The 24,235-nt window shown below is 40.3% G+C and overlaps 1 long non-coding RNA gene across 1 annotated transcript in view; it reads right to left on the minus strand.

Moving 5' to 3' along the window:
* Positions 1-20,629: 20,629 nt before the first annotated feature.
* LOC121011562 (uncharacterized) overlaps positions 20,630-24,235 on the minus strand; it is a 12,244-nt gene continuing 8,638 nt past the window's right edge. Inside the window, exons 3-4 of the long non-coding RNA XR_005781643.1 lie at positions 20,940-22,120; positions 20,630-20,871 (exon numbers count right to left, since the gene is read on the minus strand). This is a non-coding gene — a long non-coding RNA (uncharacterized LOC121011562). The remainder of the gene's footprint in view (positions 20,872-20,939; positions 22,121-24,235) is intronic.

Here is a 24,235-nt window from a genome sequence, read left to right on the forward strand (position 1 = left end):
TTCTCTGCTTCTCCTGGACTCGGAGCTTGGAGCTTGGTTCCATCCTCTATCAGGACATTGGCTCCACCCGTCCTGATAGGGATTTGTTGGAAACTGTAAGATGGGATCCTGGCTCCTCCTTGTTGCAGACCCCAGTCTGCTACAGGAGGACAGTACCAGAGTTGCGTCTCTAGATGGAAGAGAGGAAGTAGACAAGCCCTGTAAGAAAACTAGGAGATGACAAACAGAAGGGAAGGAAAAGGAATAATGTCAATAACAGATTATAAAATATTGAATTAGAAAAGAATTCTTTAGTCTATACTGACTGAAAGAGAAAGAAGGTGAAAACGGGGAAGGTCTTAAAAGTTGAATGTCATTTAATAAGTGTGGATGAAATGATGGAAATGGGAAATCACCATTGTGGTAGGTAGAGTTCTAAGATGGCCCCAAGATTCCTGCTCCCTGGTGTACACACACTTTTTCCCAGTTGTTCATTCAAGTACTAATCTATGTGCTACTGTGGAGGGATTTTGTACCTGTAGTTAAATTCCCCAATCAGTTAACTTTAAGAGAGGGAAAATGTCCTCCATGGGACACTAATCCAGTGACTTCTTAAAAGGGACAACATCTTACTGGCAAAAATGATTCAAGGCATGGGATGGAGTGCAGTCAAGGGAGATTCTCCATTGCTAGCTTGAAAGTGGAGGAGACTATATAGCAAGGAATGCAGGCAGCCCCTATCTGAAGTGGCTCCCAACTGATAGCTAGCAAGGAAATGGGACCTCAGTTCTATAATAGTAAGGATCTGAATCCTGTTATGACCATATTTGATTGGGAGATGATCCTAGCTCCAGATGGGAACACAGACTGGTCAACACCTTGATTTTAGCCTTGTGAGATCCTGAGCATTCTAGATTCTCTAGATCTAGATCTAGATCTAGATTCTCTGATCTACAGAACTGTGAGCTAGTAACTAAGTTTGTGGTTTGTCAATGACACAGCTGTATTTAAGCACAGGCAAAGACCTAGAAGCACCAAGAACAGCAGCAACACACACAACCCAGGGGCCAGCAAAGTCTTCATGAAATGTGTTAGGAAAAGCGATCTCATGTACACAGTCTTCCAATGTCCCCTTGCCACATAAGAATGGGTCTTGGGCCTGAAACACTTTCTGACCAAGAGATAAAGAGCCCACACAGTGTATGCAAGGCTTATCACCTTGTGTGGGAATATTTTTCCTTGTTTCAGGCTCATTGTGTATTCCTTTGTTCTGCTTAAGTACCTGTGTTCTCAGGCACAACCCCAGGTTTTAGTATTTCAGACTCCATGAAGGCGGGGATCAGGGTTCTTCCACTGTGGCACAAGAGGAGTTCATAAAGGCTAATTGCACCTGCTGCCCAGACACCCACTATTGGAGCTGATCTTGCTCTTTCTCTTCTTTATGTGAGTAAAAGTGCCCCATCCAGTACTTTACTGTGTTGTATTTTCCTTGGCAACTCTGATACCAAGATGCAGTGGGAAGACGTGTTTGGACTTCTATTTCTGGTGGTTGGCATTGTAATGATCTTTGCTACCCTCTCCTTGTATTGGTAACTAGTCTTCTGCTTGACAGAATGAATTATCTTGGAGCATTTTAAAGGGTAAGGTGGATATTCCAGATAAAAAAAAATGAGGTGAAGGGGGAAAGAATTCAATGTTGGGTGGGATGAATAATGTATATTGGTTTCCAGGAGGTCCCTTGGATGGTGAGAACCTTGGGTTGGTGGTGGGGTTCTCTTGCCTAGTGAATATTTTGTCTGAGGTGGCTTTGGTATGGTAATTTGTCTGGGTTCTGAATTCCTGAGCCCATGTATCCCTTGTCAGGTCAATCCTTCAACTGCAGTGATCTTTAGCTGGTGGGTCCCTTGGCTGGAGGGTCACCTAACCAACAAGAGACTGAACATAGAAACTGCATTTATGTACATATAATGGCATAAATACTCAAGAAAAGCATTTGACATGAATTTGTCCTTGCTGTGTAACAGTTTACTTCCAAGGTGCTTTCTCAATCTATTGGGGCATGACGGTAGAAGGAATGTGTGGCTTTATAGAATGAATTGAGAGAACTATTGAGGATGTCCATGAAGGTAGCAGAGCCAGGACATCTCCCACCTCCAGTGGTCAGTTCTGGGAAGAAATAGATGCAGGAATGGAGAGTGGAGAAATAGATGCTCCTGGTATACTCAGGAGGTTAGGTCTTGGGCAGTGGTGACAGTGCCCAGTCTTCATAGTGTAGTCAACAGCTGGGATTCCTAAAGAGAAGGTTATGATGACTAAAGACAGTGGGCAGATTTGATGAGTATCCCTCTTTACTGTGTATCTCTTGTTTCCTGTTGTTTTCTTCTTTCATTCTCTCTCTCTCTCTCTCTCTCTCTCTCTCTCTCTCTCTCTCTTTTTTGTCCTTCCTCTGCATAGTAGCTTTCTTGGCTTGGGAAGTTGGGTTTCTATTTCCAGAAAGTGAAGGATTTTGTCAGAGTCCTTAGTAGGAAGGGACAACCTACCTCCTTCTGAGTTGTAGTCAGCTACAAGTCTGAAGGTATCACTTGTCTTTCCATGATTGAGATAGTCAAGCTCTAACTCTATCTTTACTTTAAACTCCTGACTGGTTCATCAAACGACATGTTGACTACTCACCTAAGTATGCCTAGAGGACCTGCTTTCTGATTGGTTTCATCTTCAGGGGCAAGTCTGGAAAGGTATTGGTCCCCAGGAAGCCTCCTCCAGTACCCTTGGTGCCAGTTTTCCAGAGTGCCCCATGGCTCTGGGGAGTGCGAGAGGAAGGGAGGCATCTGGGCCAGAATTGGGAAAGGGCCAGGAAAGGTCTCAGAAAGGAGGGCATAGACAAGCATGTCAAGATATGAGGTGTATCCTCTGGATTTAAGGGCAGAGAGGTGTTAATACCTTTGGTGAAGGCAATTTCAGAGGATCAATGGGCGAGAGGGAACAGGTGCCATATTGCAGGGACCCAAATGGTTTACAAGAAGAGGGGAGTATAGGGGAGCCTGGGTGGCTCAGTCAGTTAAGTGTTGGACTTCGGCTCAGGTCATGATCTCATGGTTTGTGAGTTTGAGCCCCGTGTCGGGCTCTGTGCTGACAGCTCAGAACCTGGAGCCTGCTTCAGATTCTGTATCTCCCTCTCTTTCCACCCTTCCCCAGCGCTCGCTCTCTCTCTCTCTCTCTCTCTCTCTCTCTCTCTCTCTCTCTCTCAAAAATAAATAAACATTTAAAAAAAGAAGAGAGGAGTGTAGACAGAGTGTAGATATCACTTTCCAAAGCTCTGGAGGTGAAGGAAAAAAATCCTGAGAAGAATATAGGTTCCAGTTTCTGGGGCACCACAGGGCCAATGCCCAGTTTCAGAGAGTCATGGATTGATTGTGAGGTGTGGAAGTGGAAATGATATAGCCATTTTCTTTAAGAAGCTTGTTGATGAAGGGCCAAGAAAGTCAGTACTGGGGTAGGAGCAGGGGAGTGAGAGTGATTTTTTTTTTTTAAGATGGGAGGGACTTGGGAATATTCCATTGGATGGAAATTCTGAAAAGACAGTAGCATGGCCCCATGTTCTGCCTCTCCTTTTGTCTCTGTAATTATGAATGAACCAACAATCAAACCCAGATTCATAGTTTAAAGGGGATTCAGCGGTTTAGGGGAGTGGGTTTTGGGGTTTTGTTTGTTTTGGTTTTGGTGGGAAAGATGAGATAGACAATGTACCAGTGAGAGAGGGGATGGAGATGTGGGAGAGATGGTTTAGTAAAGCTGAGGACATTTGTTTGTTCTCCCTATAGCCTTAATATCTAGAACAGGAACTGACATAAAGTAATGCCCAATAAATGTGGACTGAATCAATATGCCTGGGCCTTGGGACCAGGCTACCTAGGCTTGAATTCCTGACATGCCACTAACTTGATGTGTTGCCATGCGCAAGTCACTTAATCTCTTTGTGCATGTTTTCTTACCTTTAAAATAGGGTTAATAATGCAGCACCTGGATGGCTTGGTTGAGACTCTGACTTGATTTTGGCTCAGGTCATGATCCCAGAGTTGTGGGATTGAGCCCTGCATCAGGCTCTGTGCTGGGCATGGAGCCTGCTTAAGATTCTCTCTCTCCTGGGGTGCCCGGGTGGCTCAGTCGGTTAAGCCTCTGACTCTTGACTTTGGCTCAGGTCATGATCTTGTGGTTCATGGGTTCAAGCCCTGCGTCGGGTTCTGCACTGACAGTGCAGAGCCTGCTTTGGATTCTCTCTCTCCCTCTCTCTGCCCCTCCCTGGCTTGTGGGCACATGCGTGCACGGGCTCTCTCTCTCACAAAAATAAAAAATAAATAAAAATAAAATAAAATAGGGATAATAATGGTTTCTCCCTCATTTAGTTGGATTAATCCTCATTTAGAGGATTAATTAAGCTAATGTATGTAAAATGCTTAGAACTGTGCCTGGCACATAGTGAGTATTATATAACATGGTGATGATGATGGTGATGATGGTGGTGGTTTTGGTGAAGGAGGAGGAAAAGAGGAAGGAGGAGGCGGAGGAGAATAATGTGATTCAGAGCATATGGGAACCATCCCTCACCCTCTTCACGTTGGGAAGGAGGGATGGAATGTGTCTGGATGCAGGTAAAACATGGACCCTATGCCTTAATCACAGATGGTTTCATTGCAAGGAAAAAACACCCCTCAAAACTAGCTTAAGAAGGGAAGCTTCTTATAGGGCTACAGGGCCCTCTCAGAGCCATCTAAAGAGAGGATATTCAGTATAGCAGGCATATCAATCAGAGTTCAGTCAGAAAAATAGACACCATAGGTATTCCAACAAAGGGGATTTAAAACAGGGATTGGAATCCTGTAAGAGCAAAAGGTAAAGCCTAAGGTAACTCCACTCCTACTTCTAGACCTGGAATACAATAGGGAAGAGGTGGTGCTACAGGACTTAGAGAAGGGGGAGATGCATGACTGATGCTCTGAAGATAAGGTACATCTTAATGAGTAGGTAGGACCACAAGTAGTGGATGCCCTGCAGTTCCTCAGGTGTCCAGTGTGTGGCACTGCTGGCAGGTGAGGGCACACAGGGTGCCTGTTACTGACTGGCAGGGGAGCATGACCTAAGGACTGATGATGACTCTCAAACATCAGTTCTCAAATATTTTGGTCTCAGGACCCCTTTCACTCTTAAATTTTTTGAGAATTCACCTGAAGCTTTTGCTTATATGAGTTGTATCTATTGGTATTTTCTGTACTGGGATTAAAACTGAAAAAATTATTAATTTGAAAAATAAAAATAAAAACCCTTTACATGCTGATACAAATAACACTGTTGTCATGAAAATAACTATATTTTTCAAAACATTTGTGAACAGAGTAGCATTGTTTTACATTTTTGCAAATCTCTTTCCTGTCTGGCTGAATAGAAGATACTGGATTCTCATATTCTTCTACATTTAGTCTGTTGCTGTGTATCACACATCATGTAGCTCTTGCAAAACTCTGTATACTCATGAGAAAATGAGAGTGAAAAAAGTAAATTGGCATCTGTATAAGGAAAAACACAGTATTTCCTTCTATTTGTCTCCTTTATTGTTTACAGACCACTGCACTTCTGATATTTCTGGTCACCAAATACGTAGGGATTTTTTCCACAGCAAGAAATTCTGTGGCACCAGCTGCATGTCCTGCAATTTAATTCTCACACTGCGTACTCGGACATAGCATCAGATTTCACAGGGTAAGGGCTCAGTCCCTCAAGACTGCTGCTTCTCTTCAGATGCCAACTGCAAGTAGTAGGTACCCAGGTCACCCACAACTTGGCTGCAAATCGGAGGTTCTTATGACGTCCTCCCTCATGGGACCTCTACACATAAATCTATGCAACCTTAGTGAAATGTATTAAAAAGACCTAAATACAAGGAAGGATTAGACCATGTTCATGGATTGGAGACCATATTGTAAAGATATCCACTCTCCCAATTGATCTATGGAACAGTTTTTTTGTTTTTTGTTTTTTGTTTTTTGTTTTTTGTTTTTTGGTGGAGACCGTTAAGCTAATTCTAAAATGTATGTGGAAATCCAAAGGCTTAAGAAGAACCAAGACAATCTTGAGGAAGAAAAACAAAGTTGTCAAACTCACAGTAACAAATGGCCAGTCTTACTAGAATTTTATAATAATTAAGATGTTGTGGTGTTGGTGTAAGGCTAGACATCTTGGCTAATACAATACAGTCTAGACAGACCCACATATATGTGGTCAGTTGATTTGTGGTAAAAGTGGCACTGGAGTTTAGTAGGTATAGGATGTTATTTTCAATAAATGATGCAGGGTGTATTGCGTAACTATGGGAATAATTTAATCTAGATCCAACTTCACACTATATGCAGAAACAAATTCCAGAATGATCACCGATCTGAATGTGGAATGTAAAATAGTTTACCTTCTAGAAGATAACGTAGAAGACAATTTCAGGGTTCTAGACAAAGCACAGATGTCCTAAATAGGACACAAAACTAAACATGAGGAAAAGATTGATAAATGGACTACACTGAAATGAATAACTTCTATTCTTCCCAAAATGCCATTAAGAGAGTACAAAAGCAAAGTCACAGCATAGGAAAATATACTTGTGCTATGGATATAAGTTGTCTTATACCTAGGAAACATGTAGAATTTCTATACCTTAAAAACAAAAAGAAGGGCACCTTGGTGGCTCAGTTGGTTAAACGTCTGACTTTGGCTCAGGTCATGCTCTCACCGTTGGTGAGTTTGAGTCCTGCATCGGGTTTGTTGCTGTCAGTGCAGAGCTTGCTTCGGATCCTCTGTCCCCCTCTCTCTCTGCCCTCACTCCACCCACTTGCACTCTATATCTCAAAAATAAATGAACATTTAAAAAAAGACATTTGGGGTGCCTGGCTGGCTCAGTCAGTAGAGCTTGTGACTCTTGATCTCAGGGTCATGAGTTCAAGCCCCACATCGGGTGTAAAGCTTACTTAAAAAAAAAAGATATTCAACAATTAGACAGATAACCCAATTTTTTAAAGGAGCAAAGGATTTCAACAGACATTTCTCCAAAGAAGATGTAAAAGTGGCCAATAAGCACATGAAAAGATGTTCAGCATCACCAGTCATGGGGGAAATGCAAATCAGAACCACAGTGATGTATCAGTTGACAGCCACTAGGATGGCTATAGTAACCCATTTTTTTCTTTAAAGAAAATAAGCAGCATAGGTAAGGATGTGGAGAAATTAGGACCCTTATTCATTGCTGGTGCGAATGTCAAGTGGTGCAGCTGCTTCTTTTAAAATGTGGACTTTATCATTATTCAGGTATGGTGGGGCCAACAGATCAGGAGATGACTGCCATTGAAAAGATAGTCTGGTGGGGCGCCTGAGTGGCTCAGTCGGTTGAGTGACTGACTGTTGATTTTGGCTCAGGTCATGATCTCACGGCTATGAGATCAAGCCCCATGTCGGGATCTGCTCTGACAGCATGGAGCTTGCTTGGGATTCTCTCTACTCTCTCTGCCCCTCCCCTGCTCTTTGCATGAGCTCTCTGTCTCTCTCTCTCTCCCTCTCTCAACAAATAAATAAGCATTAAAAAAAAAAGATTTTTATTCATAGTTCCTAAGAGGAGAGGGCACACCATACCATGCAGGACAACACTGGGAAGTGCCAGGGTCATCCAGGAGTCAGAGGAAGTGAGGGGAAAATATGTGCAAGAGATTTTTTTTTTCTTTTAGAGAGGAGAGTGCATGAGCAGGGGAGAGGGGGAGAGGAGGAGGAGGAGGAGGGGGAGGAGGAGGAGAGAGAGAGACAGAGAGAGAGAGAGAGAGAGAGAGAGACTCTTAAGTAGGTTCCATGCCCAGTGCGGAGCCCGACACAGGGCTTGAGCCCACGGGATCCCCCTGGGATCATGACCTGAGCTGAAATCAAGAGTCAGACACTCAGCCTACTGAGCCACCATGGCTCCCCAAGGGCCTTTCTTGTGGTTTTGGCAAGAAAGGCATGGCAAAGCATGGCAAGCTGGCTAAAGATTGACTCATTTTAATAATTTCAGTGGGCTCTGAATATAAAGGCTGTTTCTAGTCACCTGGTACATGATGCTGGGATGATGAGGTAGAGGGATAATGGTCTGGCGTGTAAGAGCCCTGTAAGAGCCCACAAAGGAGGTGGTTAGGGGTAGGCTCTGGCTTGGTTGGTTTGCATATCAAAGGCATGGTCCCAGGGGAGTCATTTGCTATCTCCAGGAATTAGCTAGCTCTGGGAGAAGTGTTTCCTGGGTCAGCAAGGCTCCAAGATGTCAAAGCATCAAAATAAAAAGACATGCTTAGTACACTGCTCTACTAAAAACAGTTTGGCAGTTCCTCAAAAAGTTAAGCATATAAGAAAAAAAGTTAAGCATAAAGTTATCGTATGAAACAGCAATTCCAGTCCTAGGTATATACCCAAGAGAAATGAAAACAAACAGTCATATCAGTATTATTCATAATAGCCAAAAAGTAAAAACACCCCAAATATCTATGACCACATTAGAAGATAGACAAAGTGTGGTATTATCATACAATGGAATGTTACTCAGCCATAAAAAGGAATAGAGTACTTCTCTGTGCTATAATATGAATGAACATTGAAAACAGTATACAAAGTGAAAGGAGTCAGACATATAAGGCCACAAATTGCATGATTCCATTGACATGAAATGTCCAGAACAGACGAATCCATAGAGACAGAAAGTAAATTAGTGGTGGCCAGGGGATGGGAGTAGACATGGGAGTGACTAATAGATGTGAGTTTCCTTTTGGGGGTGATGAAAATGTTCTGGAATTAGTGATGATGGTTGTCTAACCTTGTGAATATGCTAGAATCCACTGAATTATCTACTTCAAAATGGTGAAGTCTATGGTATGTGAATTATGTCAATACATGCATACATACATAACCCAGAAAGAGACAACATAAATACAAAGTGGACAAAAGGCTAGAACATCTGGCTCAGTCAATAGATAATGCAACTCTTGATCCCAGAGTTGTAAATTTGAGCCCCACATTGGATATGAAGATTACTTAAAAATAAAATCTTTAAAAAAAGAATAAATAGGTTATGATATAGTTATGTAAGGAAATACTGTACAGCAAAGAGGAGGAACAAATTTTTAAAGATATATCCTTTATGATTCCTTTTATATGAAATTCTGAAATAGCCAAATGTATGGTGATATAAATGTAAGTATATTTGTGCAGATAGTGATGGGACAAGAGCAGGACTTTTAAGATATTGGAAATTTCTATTTCTGTGAGTGGTGGTTTTAAGAGTGTGTTACTAGTGAAAGTCATACTAGCATAATAATAATAGTAATAGTAGCATAATAGTGAATAGCATAGTAGCATATAGTTGGGATCTGTGTACTTTTTACGTATGTATGTATGTATGTTATACTTCAACAAAATGTACCTAGAAATCAAAAATTGTGAGTAGAGCTAAAGCCATGTTTGGAGTTATACGTATAGCTGTGAATGCATATATTAGAAAAGAAAGCCTGAGAGGCACCTAACTGGCCCAGTCAGAAGAGCATGCAGGTCTTGATCTCGGGGGTTGTGAGTTTGAGCCCACGCTGAATGCAGAGATTACTTACATAAACAAACAAACAAACAAACAAACAAACAAACAAACTTTAAAAAAGAAAAGAAAGGCTGAAACCAAGAAGTAATTTTTGAAACATTCAAAAAGTTTAAAAAAAGCTAATTAGCCCAAAAAATGGTAGAGAGGAAAAATCAAAGAATTGGAAGAAATGAAATAGAAAATACATGTGCAAAGAGAAGGGAAGACAGGGAGGATTTAAAGGAGGATAGAGAATGGGGAACCTGGGTGGCTCAGTTGGTTAAGCGTCTGACTTCTGCTCAGGTCATGATCTCACCGTTTGTGAGTTTAAACTCGGCATCCGTCTCTGTGCTGACAGCTTAGAGCCTGGAGCTTGCTTCTGATTCTGTGTCTCCCTCTCTCTCTGCCCCTCCCCCACTCACGCTGTATCTCTCTCTCCTTCAAAAATTAATAAACATTAATTTTTTTTTTTAAATAAAGGAGGACAGAGAAAATTCACTAGGGACAGAAACAGTATTGGAGAGGACAGGGAGAGGGTCATTGGGTGTCAGGGAGGATTGTGGGGAACAGGAAGGATAAATCAAGAAGGGAGGGAAGTCAGGCAACTTAAATTGCATTCTAGAGGACAGTGAGGAAATGGGGCAGTGGGGTGATGTGGGGGCCAGGCTGTCCCACCTTGGGGTGGTGCCACCTTTCAGAGTTCCTCTGATCTGCAGAGTTGGTTTAGCCTGGTCCCCATTCATTTAGGTCTCTGCTGTCCACTCTTCTGGCCACTGTGATGAGATCCTTTCCCTCACCCTGATCAACCTCAATCTGTTGCCCTCCAAGCCCTGTAGGTCATGCCACAGAACCCTGGTGATGAGATGTCCCTGGATCTCCACTTTGACAACTACTTGATTCTGTTTAGGGTGTCCCTTTTTCTGCTGCCTGCCCTTTAGGATCACAGACAGCATTTTTACCTGCAAAGTGGGTGTGGTCCCAATTCCTCCCACCCTTCTTGGTGTCTCCCTTGCCTTCTCTCTCTCTTTTTTTTTTTTTTAAGTTTATTTATTTTTGAGACAGAGAGAGACAGAGAATGAACGGGGGAGGGTCAGAGAGAGAGGGAGACACAGAATCAGAAGCAGGCTCCAGGCTCTGAGCCATCAGCCCAGAGCCGGACGCGGGGCTCGAACTCCCGGACCGCGAGATCGTGACCTGGCTGAAGTCGGACGCCCAACTGACTGAGCCACCCAGACGCCCCTCCCTTGCCTTCTCAATGGAGATCAGCACCCCTGCTTACTTCCCCTCTCCCACAGGCAGCCTTAAACCATCTCTTCTCTCCTTTGGAACTTTATCCTTTTCTATCCAACTTCTTTCCACTTCCTCTCTTTCACAGAGGAACCCTACCTTGCCTCTCTCCACATCCTTCCTTCTTTTCTCTTTACAGTGGCCCCCCTCCATCTCCACCTCTCTTCCTGGATCAGCCCCTCTTGCTTCATTCCAGGGACTCTGCCCTGCACTGGTTTCCCTTCTCCCCATCTTCACACTGATTCCTGAGGGCACTCCCACCCATCTTTCTTTACCTCCATAGACCAAGAAAGCATTAGGCATGGAAGGAGCATAAGGTGGAGAAATATTCCAGCTGGCCTTTGCCATGGGCCTCACAGCCATCATCCTAAACCTGTGGCTCTACACTGCAATAATTTCAGTCCATTTAGCTTGATGACAGAAGTACCCACAAACCAGGAAACTTTTCTCAGAACTCCAGAGACTAGAGGTCCCTCTTCATCTCTAAGATCATCTTTGAACTGGGGTGTGCCTTTGACCCAGTTCCCACCTTCAGATTTTTTTATGTCAGTAAATCTTATAGGAAGATCTACCAATTGAAGATGTTTGTGTGAGTTTTCAGCCCTTACTTTATTAATCCAGTCAGCAGACACTGATTGCTGACCATGCCCAGGTATAATAAAAATATTAGAGTTTCTTTGATGGGAAAGGTTATGGGAGAAGCTGAAGGATCCACCATCAAGAAATATTTTTGTGTAACTTGAGGTGCAAACAGAGTTACTTTCTGTGTGAAACACAGTTAATGAGGGGGGCTATGTCAATTATCTTAGGCTAATTTATGCTCCAAGAACAAATGACTCCTAAGTCTCAGTGGCTCAGTCTGTTATCAGCCAGCTCCAGGTCATCTTCATTACAGGATCCAGACTGAAGAAGAAGATGATATTTTTGATCCTGCAGATCTCAAGGTAGAGAAAAAAGAATAGCTGAATCATACAATGGCTTATGAAATGTCTGCTCAGAAATGGCCCCCATCTGTTCATTGGATTTTAGTACATTCGCAATGTTGTGCAACCATCACCACTGTCCAATTCCTGAAAAATCTCACCACCCCAAATAGAAACCTGGGGCATTTAAGTAGTCATTCCTCATTCTCCTCTTCCCCCATCCCCTGGAAACCTCTAATCTGATTTCTGTCCATGTGGATTTTTCCTATTATAGACATTTCATATACAGGTACCCCTCACTTTTCAAAAGCTTGTACTACTCCACTTTGCTTTCACGAAAGATCTACATTAGTACCTGTTTTCGCTAGCCATAAGGAATCCTAAGAGGACTTTCACTTTTACAAAAAAAAAAAGGCAAAAAGTGGAAATAGCATTCAGCATCGTTTGGCAGTGAGCCATTAATAGAGGCAGCGGGCACTCCCAGAAGCAAGAGAGGCAACCACCATGCTCCTTCCCTAGGAACTACACTCAGCGTCTTAACATCAAGACTCCAGAGCTTTGAACTATGTCTGTGAGCATCTGTGCTTTTATCTCGACTTATTTTGTGCATCCATTAGCAAGATGCATCCTAAGGTATCAGAAAAGCCTAAGAGAGGTTATTTGTTTGGATATAGGAATGCTCAAAAAGTTTCTCATATAAATTAATGATAATTACTTCTTTGCTTTGTTTGCCATTTCACTTTATGACACTTTTCATGGGAACACTCTGCTTTTTGAGTGACACGAAAAAACTGTAAATGAAATCATACTTTTTTGTTTGGTTTGTCTCACTTAGTATAATATCATCCATGCTGTATCATGAATCAGTACTTTAGTCCCTTTTATGGCTGAATAATATTCCATTGTATGGATATATGCCATTTTTTTATTGATTCATCTGTTGATGGACATTAGTACTGTGTCTACTTTTTGCCTATTATGAAAAGTGCTGCTACCATATATATGTATATATATCAAATATGTATATATATATGGACATATATAACTTATACAAGTTTTTGTTTGAACACCTGCTTTCAGTTCTCTTGGGTTTTATAGGATCCTAGGAGTAGGATTGGTAGGTCATATGCTAGCTCTATGTTTAGTTTCTTGAGTGGGTCATATGCTAATTATATGTTTAGCTTCTTGAGAAAGTGCCAGGCTTTTTCACAGTAGCTGTATTATTTCAGCAGTGTATAATAGTTCCAGTTTTTCCACATCATTTACCAACACTTGTTCTCTTCCTTTTTAAGAATTATAGACTTTATTTACACCTGTTAAATATTGTGGCTTGGCTTTTCATTTCCCTAATAGCTAATGAGCATCTTTTCATGTGTTTATTGGCCACTTGTAGATCTTCTTTGAAGAAATGAATGATTTGACTGTCTATTTAAGTACTTTGCCCATATTTTAGCTGGATTTTGTCTTTTTGTTGTTGAGTTGTAAGATCTGTTTACATATTCTGAATACTAGTCCTTTATCAGATATATTATTTGCAAATATTTTTCCCATTCTGGGTGTTATTTTTTCAGTTTCTTGATAGTGTTCTTTGATGCACAGAATTTTTTAATTTTGTTGAAGTCCAACTTATCTATTTTTTCTTTTTCCCCTGTGCTTGTGTCATATCTAAGAACCCATTGCCAAGTCATGAAGGATTTACCTCTGTGCATTCTTCTAAGAGTTTTATAATTTTATCTCTCACACTTGGATTTTTTATCCATGTTAAGTTAATTTTTGTATAGGGTGTGAGGCAAGTGTCTGAATTCATTCCTTTACATGTGGCTATTCAGTTTTCTTAGCACCATTTATTGAAAAGACTCTTCTTTTCTCACTGAATGGACTGGGTATTCCAAAACTGACCATAGATGTATGGGTTTCTTTCTTTTTTTTCTTTAAAAATTTTTAAGGTTTATTTATTTTTGAGAGAGAGAGAGTGCAAGCAGGGAGGGGCAGAGAGAGAAGGAGACACAGAATCCAAAGCAGGTTCCAGGCTCTGAGCTGTCAGCACAGAGCCCAACGTGGGGCTTGAACCCACGAACTGCGAGGTCATGACCTGAGCCGAAATCAGACACTTAACCCACTGAGCCACCCAGGTACCCCTGTATGGGTTTATTTCTATCTCAGTTCTCCTGCAGTTATCTGTATGTCAGTGCCATACTCTATCCTTATGCCAATGCTGAACTCTTTGTGATTACTGTAGCTTTAATCAAAGTTTTGAAATCAGGAAATGAGTCCTCCAACTTTGTTGTTCTTTTCCAAGATTGTTTTCTTATTTGTGGTCCCTTGCAGTTCTATGTGATTTTTTAAATCAGTTTGTCCATATCCACAAAGCAGGCCTTTGAAATTTTGATAGAGATTGCATTGAATCTGTAGAACAATTTGGAGAATATTACCATCTGAAAAATATTAAGCCTTTCAACTGATGAACACAAGATGTCTCAATTTATTTAAGTCTTCTTCAATTTCTTTAAGAGATGTTTTATAGTTTTTAGTTTTTAGGTACAAGTCCTGTACCTCCTTTGATTAAATTTATTTCTAAGTGTTCTATTCTTTCTGATGCTTTTGTAAATGGGATTGTTTTCTTAATTTCATTTTCACGTTGTTCATTGATAGCGTAATAAAATACAATTGATATTTATGTGTTGATCTTCGTATCCTGCAACTTTGCTGAAATCATTTATTAGTTATAATAGTTTTTTTTCTGTGGATTCTTGAGAATTTTCTATGCATAGAATCATGTCATCTATGAATAGAGATTGTTTAGATTTCTCCTTCCCAATTTGGATGATTTTTGTTTCTTTTCCTTGTCAAATTGCTCTGGCTAGAATTTTCAGTACAGTGTTAAATAGAAGTGGTGGGAGCAGATATCCTTGTCTTATTCCTGATCTTAGGGTGAAGGCATCATATCATTAAGTATGGTGTTAGCTGTGGGGTTTTCCTAGATACCCTTTATCAGGTTGAGCTAGTTTCCTTCTATTTCTAGCATTCTGAGTAGATTTTTTTTTAAATCATGAAGCAGTATTCAATTTTGTCAAATACCTTTTCTGTATCAGTTGAGATAATCCTATTTTCTCCCTGTCATTCTATTAATATGGCATATTACATTGATTTAGCTTTATATGTTAAACCGCCTTGCATTCCTGGGATGAATCTCACTTGCTCATGGTGTATAATCCCTTTAACATGCTGCTGGGTTTAGTTGGCTAGTATTTTGTTGAGGATTTTTGCATTTGTGTTCATAAGGGATATTGGTCTTTTTTCTTTTCTTGTGATGTCTTTGTATGGTTTTGATATCAGGGTAACATTGACCTCATACAGTAAGGAAGGAGTTTCCCCTCTTCTATTTTTTTGGAAGAGTTTGAAAAAGATTCATTTTAATTCTTTAAGCATTTGATAGAATTCACTGGTGAAGCTTTCTGGGCCTGGGATTTTCTCTGTTGGAAGTTTTTGTTGTTGTTTGGTTTGGTTTGGTTTTAAACTGATTTAATCTCTTTACTTGTTACTGGTTAATTCAGAATGTCTGTTTCTTCATGAGTCAGTTTGGGTAGTTTTTGACTTTCTAGGAATTTGTGCATTTCATTTAGGGATTTGTTGGCATATAATTGTTCATAAGTATTTTCTTATAACCCTTTTTAGTTCTGTAAGGTTGGTGGTGAATCCTCACTTTTTAAAAAAGATTTTATTTTTAAGTAATCTCTACACCCAACATGGGGCTCAAACTTACAACCCCAAGATCAAGAGTCACATGCTTCACTTACTGAGCCAGCCAGGTGCCCCAATGTCCTCACTTTTGAAAGTGTTTCTGACTTTAGTAATTTGAGTCTTCTCTCTTTTTTTCTTGGTCTGTCTAGCTAAAGGTTTGCCAATTTTATTGATCTTTTCAAAGAACTAATTTTGGTTTCATTGATTTTCTCTATTATTTATCTATTCTCTATTTCATTTGTCACCACTCCAATTTTTAGTATTTCTTTCCTTCTGCTTGCTTTGGGTTTCATTTTTTTTCATCTTTTTATAGTAACTTAAGACAGAAGGTTAGGTTGTTGATTTGATATCTTTCTTCATTTTTAATGTAGGAATTTAAGCTATAAATTTCTCTGTGAGCACTGCTTTTACCACATGCCCTAAATTTTGGTATGTTGTGTTTTTGTTTTCATTCATCTCAGAGCATTTTCTAATTTCCCTTTGATTTCTTCTTTGACTCATTGGTTGTTTAGGAGTGTGTTAATTTACACATATTTGAATTTTTCAGATTTTCTTCTCTTACTGATTTCTAATTTCATTCCATTTTGTTTGGAGAACATACTTTGTATTTTTTCAGTGTTTTATGTATATTTAGACGTGTTTGGGTCTAACATTTGATCTATGCTCGAGAATGTTCCATGTGCACTTGTGAAGACTGTGTATTCTTCTCTTGTTGGGTGGAATGTTCTAAAGATGTCTGTTAGGTCTAGGTAATATAAAATATTATTCAGGTTTTCTGTTTCTGTTATTGAAATTCAGTTGTTAAACTATCCCACCGTTATTATTGGGCTGTCAGTTTTCCTTCACTTCTGTTTTTGCCTCAAAATTTTGAGGCTCTGTGGTTAGGTGAATCTATCTTTTTGACTGGTATATCATCTTGATGGATTTTCCCTTTTATCGTTGTAATTATATAATGTTCTCTTTATCTCTTGTAATAATTTTTGTCTTAAGGTCTATTTTTCTGATGTTAGGATAGTGACTCCAGCTCTCTTTTGGTTACTGTTTGCATGGAAATATTTTCCCATCCTTTCACTTTCAACCTGTTTATGTCTTTGGCTCTAAAGTGTAGGCAATATATAGTTGGAGCATGTTCCTGAACCTATTCTGCCAATTATCTTTTAATTGAAGAATTTGATTTATTTACATTTAATGTAATTGTTGATAATGAAAGACTTTTAACATTTTGCTATTTGATTTTTTTATACATCTTATATAATTTTTGTTCTTCATTTCTTCTCCTACTGTTTTCTCTGTGTTATTTAGATATTTCTAGGGTACCATTTTAATCCCCTTCTTATTTCTCTTACAAAATATAGTTATTTTCTTGGTAGTTTTCCTGGGGATTACAACTAATTTATAACAATATAATTGAATTAATAACAATTTAGTTTCAATATTGTACAAAATCTCTTTGCTTCAATGTAGCTGCATTTCCCTTCACTGGTATTGTTATTTTCACAAGTTATATCTTTTACATTTTGTACTCATCATCACAGATTTATAGATTCTTCTGTTTGGTAATTATCTTTACATCATATAGAAAAAGAAGGAGGAACCAGAAATACATTAATGCTGAATTTTATATTTATGTATACAGTTACTTTTACAAGTATTCTTTATTTCTTTCTGTGGATTCAAGTTATTGCCCAGTGTCCTTTCATTTCAGCCTGAAGGACTTCTTTTAGCATTTCTTGTAAGACAGGTTTACTAGCAACCAACCCTCTGTTTTTGTTTATTTAAAAGTGTCTTGGGCACCTGGATGGCTCAGTTGGTTAAGTGTCTGACTCTTGGTTTTGGCTCGAGTCATGATCTCATGGTTCATAGGTTTAAGCCCTGCGTTGGGCCAGAGCCAAACAGTGCAGAGTCTGCTTGGGAGTCTCTCTCTCCCTCTCTTCCTCTCTCTCTGACCATCCTGTGCTCTCTCTCTCTCAAAATCAATCAATCAATCAATCAGTCAATCAATAAACTAACTTTTTTTAAAAAAGGTGTCTTAATCTCTCCATTTTTGTGGAATATATAGTTTTATATATATTTATGTAAAATATATTTCACCATATAGAGAATTCTTGGTTGATTTTTTTTTCTTTCAGCACTTTGAATATATCATCCAGTGTTTCTAAGCATCCACGGTTTCTGATGGGAAATCAGCTGTAATCTTATTGAGGATCCCTTGTACGTGATGAATCACATCTTTTGCTACTTTCAGGATTCTTTGTTTTTTTGATTGTTTGATTATGGTATTTTGTTTTGTTTTAAATGTTTATTTATTTATTTTGAGAGAGACAGTGCACACATGAGTGGGGTAGGGGCAGAGAGAGAATGACCTGAGCCAAAGTCAAGTGTTGGTGGCTTAACCAACTGAACCACCTAGGTCCCCTATTATGGTTTTTACCAAGGTGGATCTCTCTCTGTTTTTTTAAGTTTTTATTTAAATTCCAGTTAGTTAACATACAGAATAATATTAGTTTCAGGTATACAATATAGTGATTCAACACTTTCATACAACATTTCCATATAACACCATACAACATGAACATTATGTGTTCATCATAACAAGTGCACTCCCCATCACCTATTTAACCCATCCCTCCCCTCCACTCCCCTTGTGATAACCATCAGTTTGTTCTCTATAGTTTAAAGGGTGGATCTCTCTGAGTTTATTCTATGTGAAGTTTATTTAGCTTCTTGGATGTGTAGATTTGCATATTTAATAAATTAGGGAAGTTTTTGGCCATTATTTCTTCAAATATTCTTCACTCACTTTTGGCGAATGCCCTCAACACTCAGGCAGGTAGTTTACAACTCTGCCTTCACTATCACTTACTGCTTGTACAGGCCTAAAGTTCAGCCAGAGGCGAGAGCTGAGGGTCTTCTCAGGTCTTCTCCGAGCATGCACCCACCCCTGGACAAACACATGGACTTCTAGACTCCCAGGAATGTGTGGGAACTTTTCTACACTGTTTCCCAAGCATCTCTTTCCCCAGCTTTTCTTACACAGCTCTTTGGTTTGTCTGTGATTTGTTATCCAACTGTTAACCCTCTCACCTAGGTGGCAACAGCTAATTCACTTGCCTTTGAGACCTCCCCCACCTCTAGTAGCTGCCTCATCCCTGGGTTTGTTCTCAATAAGAGGAAATAAAGGCGAGCCTTTTGAGCTGATCTTTCAGGGGGCCACCAGACAGATCAAAGCAACAACCATGATTCTTTAAGAATTAATTTTGTATGTAGTACCTAAGTATAGGTTCTGAGAACTTGTACTGGGAAGATAAGCTGTTGTCTTCAAGGCTACAACTGGGCTGGGAGTGGGAAATGGTGCCAAGATAAGTTAAAACACCATAAAGCTCTCTTATTGACACTGCTGAGTTTTTTCCTTGATTAAGCATTCCCTGGTTGCTGTAAGCCCCTGATTCTGATAAAGCTGATTTTGACAGTTTTTGTTAGTTTAATCACTGCTTTTGTGAAGGGATAGGATTTTGAAGTTCCCTACTCTGTCATTTTCATGGACATCACTCTAAGTAAATAACCTTTTAAGAGTGGCTTATTTCCCTCAGCCTAATGACTTTAAGATTTATCCAAGTTGTTGAATGTATCACCAATTTGTTCCATTTAATTTCTGAGTAATATTCCAATGTATTGGTCTATGCGATTTGTTCATCCGCACCTTCACTGAGGGACATTTGAACTGTTCCGATTTTTGGAGATTGTGAATAGAGTGTTTATAAATATTCTCATAAAATTTTGTGTGAACGTGTTTTCATTTATCTAGGGTAATTACCCATAAGTAGGGTTGCTGGGTCATAGGATAAATGTGTGTTTAATTTTATAAGAAACTTTCAGTCTGTTTTTACAGAACACTGTACCATTTTTCATTCCCACCAGCAATGAATGAGGGTTCCAGTTCTCCATGTCCATGTTTCATGGGTTTTTTCTACAGCACTCTTTCTTCTTTCCTTCTGAAACTGTGATGACATGGCTTTTTGATATTGTCCTACAGGCCTCTGAGATTCTGTTAATTTTTCTTAATTTTCTTCTCTATTATTTAAATTGGATAATTTCTATTTAACTGCCTTCATGTTTACTGATTCTTTCCTCCGTCATCTCTGTGGGCTATTGAGTTCATCTAATGATTTTTAAAAATTTTTTCAGTTCGTTACATTTTTCAGTTCTAAAATTTGTTTATTTTTAATTTTTTAATGTTTATTTATTTTTGAGAGAGAGAAACAGAGCATGAGTGGGGGAGAGGCAGAGAGAGAGAGGGAGACACAGAATCTGAAGCAGGTTCCAGGCTCTGAGCTGTCATCACAGAGCCTGACGTGGGGCTTGAACTCACGAACTGCGAGATCATGACCTGAGCCAAAGTTGGATGCTTAATCGACTACGCCACCCAGGTGCCCCAAGCAATAAAGTATTTTAAAATTAAGGTTATGTACATAATTTTTTTCAGATACAATGGTATTTCACACTTAATAGACTACAGGATAGTATAAACATAACTTTCATATGCACTGGAAAACCAAAAAATTCATTTGACTTTCTTTATTGTGATATTGACTATTGTTGTGGTCTGGAACCCAACCTGCAATATCTCTGAGGTATGGCTGTAATTTATGAGACTATCTCTTAGTTTACAAACAGAAATTTTTCCAAGTCTCCTTTTTGTTTACTTCCGATTTTTTGGTATTGTTTAAGGAACTCTACATTTTTAAATTTCTATTTGTAGCCAGGTTCTTGATGAATTTTATAAATATTTCTTTATAAATATTTCTATAACTAAAGAAGGTGCAGTAACTACTTTAGAGTGTAACTTTTTTTAAATTTTTTTTTTAACATTGTATTTATTTTTGAGACAGTGAGAGACAGAGCATGAACAGGGGAAGGTCAGAGAGAGGGAGACACAGAATCCGAAACAGGCTCCAGGCTCTGAGCTGTCAGCACAGAGCCCGACGCGGGGCTCGAACTCACAGACTGCGAGATCATGACCTGAGCCAAAGTCAGCCGCTTAACCAACTGAGCCACCCAGGCGCCCCTAGAGTATAACTTTCTAAATAACTCTCTAATTGTACTTACTAGTTAAATTATTCAAATCCTATACATATTTGTACATTCTGTTTCTATTTTATTTTCAAATTTTCTAAGAGGTATATTTAAGTCCTTATATTTCTAGTGGCTTTATTAAAATTTCTTCTGTTTGTTGCTTTTGTTCTCACAATGTAGCTGATTTAGAGTTCACTACATAAATATTTGTGACAGACACGTCTTCTTTTGTGCATTGTACATTGAAAACTTTAGTTTTTATCCCGTCCTTCTTTGACACTTTTATCTGCTTTTTGCTTTGATGTGTATATTACTACTTCTGCCCTGTTTGTGTTATGTGCCTGTATTGCTCTTTGTAGCCTCGTCCTCAATCTTCTGTTGTTGGTAATGTTTTCTTTAAGTGGTATACTGCTAAAGGCAACATCTAGCTAAATGTTGGTGTTTTTATTTTGTTAATCTAAAATCTCTAACTTTTAGGGGAATTCAGGAAATTCATATTCCATATGGTAACTGATTTGCTTACTTTTATTTGTTCCATCATAGTTTATGCATAAAATGTTGCTTTCCTTTTCTACTTATTATTTTCCCTAGCTTGCTCAGCCTATATACATTCCTCTTTCCCCCTCCGAATCATTTTAAATGTCTACTGTTATTAAATTCCCTGTATTTTCTCTTAATCGTCTATAGTTTATTTAATTCCCTCTCCATATAAATAACCTTGTTTGTTCAGTTCGCCAGCTTGTAAAATTCTGTCATGTCTTAGAATTGAGGATTTTGATGACAATATACTAGATTTATGTGTCATGTCGATAAGTGATTCCTAAGTACTTTCAACTTGATTTGAAAACTTAATGTCTTTCTTTGGGCTAGGTGAAACTATTTTATTATGTTTTCCCCACTGTTTATGGATATAAAACCCCATGCAGGACCCAGCTGGGGAGCTTCCGTACCTCCAGAACAAAGGAACATCCTAAACACAAAGGCCAGAGGTCTAAGTGAAGCTCCTAGAAGGGCCTGGGCACTTCCACTCTTTGTCATTCATTCTTCTCATCTGGGAGTTCTCAGTCTTTAGTTTGTATAAGAATTACTTGGCGGGCCTATCAAAACACAGATTGCTGGGCACCACCAGGATTTTATACTCAGTAAGTGTGGGAGTGGGCAAGGATTTGCATTTTTAAGAGATTTCTGGGTGATGTTGACACAGCTGGTCAAGGAACCACACGCGGAAAAATCACTATTTCAGGTCTGATTCTTCCCCTAGAGGTCCCATCTCTTAGCTTTCTCTATCAAGGCTGGCCACTCTTTGACCCTTTACCACCCTCCTGTCCCATGCCTCACCTAAAGTCTCCACCCTCTGCATCTCTTCCATCCTAGGACTTCATGGACTGAACATAGAAGGTTGTAGCTCTCAGCCATGGCTTTGGTCCCATCCCCAGTGGTCTCCCAGAGCAGACATCATGAAGGCACATCTCCTTTCCATCTCCAAAGACGAGGGGAGCTAAAAAGAACAAGTGGGTCACAGATGATAAATTTCAGTATGGGCCACTTGGCTGAATATATGTGGAATAATGAGTGCTTCTTTCATCATCTTACATTTTTACATCTTTTTCTGATGGCCTGGCAAAGCCAAGAAACACCCAGCCAAAGAACTTTCAAGGCAGGGAACTGCCAGCAGAGAGATTCTTCAGCCATTCAGCCTAACTCTTCAAGGGGATGAGCACAAACACCTCACCCACTTGCTCTGGATCCCTTCCAGCACCACACAGGGCTGTTAATAGAAAGGGAATGTTGAAAACATTCAAAATGAAAAAATTCTAAGGAGGGCTTGCTGGCTTATAGACTGTGTGTGTGTGTGTGTGTGTGTGTGTGTGTGTGTGTGTGTTTGAATCTGTGCAGCTATATATGCTGTTTATGCATCTAGATCCATCACTGAGTCCAGCTACACTGCCCTCTTTAATGCTTCTGTTCTCACCAACATCCTCCCACCCCAGATCCTTTGTGTTTGCTGTTCTCCATGCCTGGAAGTCTTTCTTCTGAATCCTCTGATTATGGTTCTGTTATGCCCAGAATTCCTGATCCCCAAAGACCACTAGGGAGCCGAGTCCGATGCAAAAGCAAAGAGCCTTTATTCGAGCTAGCTCGAGCTCAATCCCCTACCTGCACCGACGCAGCGGTGAGATACCAGGGAGAGAGAGCGAGTTTCAAAAGGACAAAGGTTTTATTGGGGCCTAGGGGCAGTCGGTGAGGTAATGGCTATGGCCTCGGCCGATTGGCTGGGGAAGGGTCCGAGTCCTGTTAGGCAGGTGGGGGGGGGGGGGTTACTCAAGGGGAGGAGGTGTGGTCAAGGTGAAGGACACAGAACAAGATGGAGTCGGCCGGCGTAGGCCCGCCCTTTCAGTTCCTCTTGTACTTCAGGTCTCAGCTCAGATGTTCCTTCTCAGAGAGGCCTTTCCTGTCCACTCAACCCCACCCCTCAGCCCTGTGTGGCCCTCCAGAGCCCCTCTGCCTCATTTTAGTTATTCCCCAGAGCCCTTGGTTTTCCCTTAAATCATTTTGTTTATTTATTTGGACTTTTCCCCTCCTTCTCCCCCATGGGCTGTGGATTCCAGGAGAGCTGCGATCTTGGCTGCGTTAGTCACTACATGGTCCTCAGAGCCCAGCGTGGGCCTAGCATACTATAGGCTCCTTGTAGGAATATCAGTAAATGTCCTATTGCACTTAGATTCAATCTAGAAGTGAGACCCACACCCTTGGTTCTGTTGAACCAGTAAAGAATTCAAACTGGGCACAACAACAAAAAGAGCAAGTAACTTAACCCAGTCATTGGGTTGATAGGGTTCATTGGGTTCATTGAATCGATTGAGGGCAGGAAGAAAGGAGAGGGGCTAAGCAATGCCCCTTACACACTGAGCCAATCAGAAGCTGGGTCTGAGCACTTGAGACACGCCTATACCAGAGCAACTAATCATAATGAAGCGGTGGCCAACAGAGAAGCCACGCCCCATGATGCAAATTGCCCAGACAGCCTCAGAAACTAAGCCAAGGGAAGTCCCAGGGCCATTAAGTAGGTTTGTGATGGGTTATCGGAAAAGAGTGGAGAGTTGAAATGTATGTGGGTGGAGTGGGGTGAGAGAGTTTAGAAGGGGAAAGTGAAGCAGCTGAAGAGAGAAATGGAGGGAGTAATGGGGGGGGGTACAGAGAGGAATTATGAGAGGATAGAGGAAGATTGAATTGTGTCATAGAACCAGCAAGGGTACTATACAGGAACAAGGAGGTGTAGTGGGTTCTGGCTTGGGACAGTGTCCATTTTCAGTGCTTTTCTAGGTAGAGGGGTTAGTTCAGCTGATCCTCATTTCCTGGGAATTCAGATGTTCCCTATCTGGGACCCATTTCCTGTCTGCAGATTATGCCCGTTCAGTGTTTCTTCCTCAGGCCAAGGTCCATGGCTACTGTCACTGAGCCCACAAACCTGGAGTTCAAAGTCACTCCAATGCAGCCAGTCATCCTGACGTCCTTGAATCCCCCAGAAAAGGATTATTTGTTTCTCTCCATCATTGCCGCCTTCTTCTTCTTCTTCTTCTTCTTCTTCTTCTTCTTCTTCTTCTTCTTCTTC

Source organism: Herpailurus yagouaroundi, unplaced genomic scaffold, assembly GCF_014898765.1.
Source record: "Herpailurus yagouaroundi ecotype Mexico unplaced genomic scaffold, PumYag 194, whole genome shotgun sequence".
Lineage (NCBI taxonomy): Eukaryota > Metazoa > Chordata > Mammalia > Carnivora > Felidae > Herpailurus > Herpailurus yagouaroundi.